The sequence below is a fragment of the Seriola lalandi genome, unplaced genomic scaffold, assembly GCF_002814215.2.
Source record: "Seriola lalandi dorsalis isolate HSWRI2012SDOR001 ecotype SW California unplaced genomic scaffold, Sedor1 jcf7180002054782, whole genome shotgun sequence".
NCBI classification, from domain to species: domain Eukaryota; kingdom Metazoa; phylum Chordata; class Actinopteri; order Carangiformes; family Carangidae; genus Seriola; species Seriola lalandi.
Window position 1 is genome coordinate 664174 of NW_019525335.1, and position 4093 is coordinate 668266.

The 4093-nt window shown below is 35.9% G+C and overlaps 1 long non-coding RNA gene across 2 annotated transcripts; it reads left to right on the forward strand.

Moving 5' to 3' along the window:
- Positions 1–1020: 1020 nt before the first annotated feature.
- Positions 1021–2611, forward strand: LOC111669217 (uncharacterized). 2 transcript variants are annotated; one of them, XR_015438409.1, is made up of 3 exons: positions 1021–1035; positions 1602–1774; positions 2222–2611. It is a non-coding gene; the product is annotated as an uncharacterized LOC111669217 (long non-coding RNA). The 2 variants fall into 2 exon arrangements; XR_002761784.2 differs by having other exon boundaries at positions 1030–1109.
- The last annotated feature ends 1482 nt before the right edge of the window (positions 2612–4093 follow it).

Sequence of the window (4093 nt, forward strand, 5' to 3'; positions counted from 1 at the left end):
ACTACTTTCAAACCCGATATTTATCATTTTTTCTTTTACAGGAACGCCCTGATCACAACAACAGACCTGTCTGACTTGAGCAGTTTGGGTTAAGGCCCTTGCTCAAGGGCACAACAGCGGTTTTGATAAGGGTTGGGTGATTGCCGTTCTTTCACTTTTCCCACACAGATTAAATCCTGCTAGTCCAAGTGTGGCAAACAAACACATTTCTGCTAACCGACACAAGGATCAAACCCCCGACCTTCGAAATCACAAGCTTGTCCCTCTAACCTTTAGGCCACCACTGCCCAATTTATATAAATAAACATGTATTTATGTCTATTTCATTTTTCTTTTCTCAATTTTTTCTTGCATTTTCATCTCAAATACAGTAAATTTTCTCCTGCTCAACATTTGGGTGAACTATGTTATGTATTGTATTCGTGCACCTGTTAAAACCGGTGACTATTTCAACAGCTCATCATGGTTAGATATAGAGGTAAGAAAGTGTTTTTTGGGGAATTAAACCTTTAAATAGTAAAGGTGCAAAAAGAGTGGTGTATCTGAAACTCATCTACACTAAGTGCTGTGACCCAGAGCAGCTTCTCTGACAGCACATACTGCTCTTTGTTATCTATCTAATTGTGTTGGATTTAGAACTTTTAATGATTAAAGTGTCACATCTGCCTGGTGAGAGTTGAAATATGATAACAATCACAGAAAAAATTTGGCACCTGTTGGAACACATTAATATCTCAAAACCTCATCATGGCTAGATATATATGTAAGAAATATTTTGGGCTAACTATAAATACTATAACATATAGTAGCGTTCGCTCACTAGCCCACTTTACACACCTAAATTCCTATCATCATGCTCTTAAGCTGTTTATTCTATTATACATTTGGAATAATCCACCTTTGGCTGTCGTTTGCATAACAGGTGAGTCACCTGGCATGCAAAGAGGGCGAGGTCTGTCTTTTCAATAGTGAGAAGGATGCATATAACCGATGAGATGAGAGCTGGAGCCACTTCTTCTTCCACAGCTTGTTCTGGTGAGTTCCTGCTCTCTGTTTTCTAAAATTGCTTTGGGTTCAGAACTTTAAAGGATTAAAGTTAGATCTGCCAGGTGAGATATTAAATGTATACTTCTAAGTATACGAAAAAGTTTACAGAACAAATTGTTTGCCAGTGTCATTGCAGGCTGTTTTTAAGACTTCCAAAATGCTGTGTAGATATTTAAGGTCAGATTTTTTAAAATGTTTTAACATTTGTTGATATTCTTAACTCTCTTTCATGTGCATTTTAATTAACCTTTAGCTGAGTCAGCAAGTTTTTCCAAAGATTCATTTGATAAATTCAGTCATGTATTCATTCAACCTCTGTGGTTGAGGGTTGTGCATAAGGTAGAAAGGAAGTAGTGTTCGGTATTATATTATGATATCTTTATTATTCATATGATTATTTTTTGGCATTCTAGATTTATCTTTAGTCAATAATAATCACAGCAATATTTTGGGTTTAACTTTTTACTGCTCCTGTAAACAACAACAAAATGCCATTTTTGTAACTAACATTGTGTGTTTGTATTTGTGTTTGTTGAATTTAATTGTCTTTCCAGGCTTTGATCGCAAGACAAAGAAAAGAAAAGAAATGGCAGCCATAGGACAAGAGCATATAATCAACCTAATCAAAATGTTCAACAGTTATGCTTTAAAAGACGGAGACCAGTTTAAGATTATCAAAAAAGATGTGAAGGCTATGATGCAGACAGAATTCCCCTCCTTCTTTACTGTGATTTTTTTTTCTTTAACATTTCTAAATTCCCTACACACTATAGTTAATGATGAACTATGTGTCACAGTTTTCTCTGAATATTTTTACATAGTGATTTTTATCAATGTTTTTAAAGGATAAGGATGACAATGTTTTTTCTTATTAATTACAATTTCCATGAAAAGACCAAAATCTCTTACTACAACTTATGTGCTAACGTTAGATGTTTTCAATACCAAAAATGTTATTTTCAAAGTCAAAATTTTATTGTCACCATTCTAGCTCCATGAACCCCTCCACTGACTTTTTCTTAACATTGGTGATTCTGGATCAGGATCACAAACCTATTTAAGGCAAAAGTGTAATGCAGTTGCCCAGGCAACCTTGTTATGTGGCCATAAGGATTCAATCTTGTGGAACAAATTTCAGTTTGGTTTGATTTACATCATGATTCATCTGTTTTAGGACGCTAATAAAAAGGACATGGACCAGATTGTGTCTTCCCTGGACCTCGATGAGGACGGTAAAATGGACTTCCCAGAATTTATCATTATGATCAGTACAATGTGTTTCATGTCGTTCACAAATATTGAAAAATGAATGCTTCAATGGGGGACGAGTGCTCTAAGTGAAAATCTGCCTTTATACATTTAATCAATAAACTTTTCTGAACACCAATTACATAGTAACAGTGTTCATCATCTTATAGATGTTAAGGTTTTGGTTGTAACTTAAATCACCGCAACTTGTAATGTTGTTAAAAGAGGCACCACTGATGAACCAATTCCTCTGTGATTATTTTTGTTTTGTCAAGAAGACATCCTCTCAATAAAGATGTTATCCTGTTTTCCCGGACTGCTCAGTGATGTCGTCAAACTTATTTTACCAACACATTAATGAAATCTGCCCTAATCCTAACCCAGCTTGCAGCATTTAAAGCTAAAAGACACAGAGAAGTAAATCAGTCTTCACCTCCCCAAGTACCAAGGCCCAGTTTATAGGTCAGATTGACTGATATTTAGAGGGTCCTATCTCCATACATGTAATCTGTAATAAACAGAGTAGTGTTGTTGTAGTGTCTTACCATCTGTTGGTGGCAGGGTAGACTCAAGAACAGGGTAGAGTCAACAACAAAGTCTTCTTTATCATAACACTCAACATCACCTATCACATGATCTTATGTGTATGAGGCATCTCTCATCCATGATATCTTTGAGAATACAGAAATAATACATACAATTTTTATAAACTTTCTGTCATCTTTTCTGAAAACTGGACGTTTTATTTTTAAGAATGCACCTGAACAATGGAATAAACTGAGAGGCCTTCAGTGTGTGTAGTCTCTCCCTGCTACAATCTGGTGGTAGCAGGGCAGATTTGTCACTACAGTAAACTAAGGTTAAAAAAAAGGCCATCAAACCAGCATTAAATAAAACAAAGCACAACACTATGGGATAAAGGCTGAGTTAACCTTAATGATCTGCACTTCACTAAGATCCATCAATTGCAGGTATAGGTGACGACTTCAAGATGGAGGCACTACTGAACTCTAATAAAGCAGCAAGTTTGCAGTAAAGGCAAACTCCCTGCTATACTGCAAGATTTATAGACTGTTTTTCCAGCAGTGCCGTATACATATATACTATGGATTGCAGGTCTCTTCTAACTGACAGTAAGGGGGCAACCTACACTCCTGCACAATGTGCTATGATACAAAACACCTAAAGAGAGAGGTGTAGATGGTGGTACATATTGCAACTGTGAGAATAACTGGTAGAGCCAGTTTTTAGTTAAAGGCCTTAGATATCGAATACTAAGGTAAGGGTTTCTATATCCCTCAAAGACTCATAAAGAGAAATGTCAAAATATCCCTCAAAAGAACACAAAATGCAGTCTAGATACAAAGTTGTGGAGCATCTTAAATTATGTTACAGCAGCTTGTCTGATGGCTATTTATGCTGAAACTCCTCAGAAACACAAGCTCTGGTGTCATGACACTGCAGTCAGTACATAACAGGTTTGTCTGTTGTTCTAAGAAGAAGAGAGACTGGTTATGCAACCATATGTATACAAAGACAAGACATTCAGAGACATTCTTGAAATGGGAGACAAATGCTGTTATTGTTGCATAAAATCCTCTGTTGCTGCTAGATGTATTAAGTTTGTGCCATGTGCTAACTGGTTTTTAATCAGGTTTTATAATGCTCTTTTTTTTTTTTTTACTCTTTTGGAAACTGATTCAGCTCTTTTCACTTCAAATACCACAAAAATCATGAACTTTGTTATTATGTTAGTGGTGTTGAGAAACGTTTATTGGTTAGACCTAAAGGGCAGATT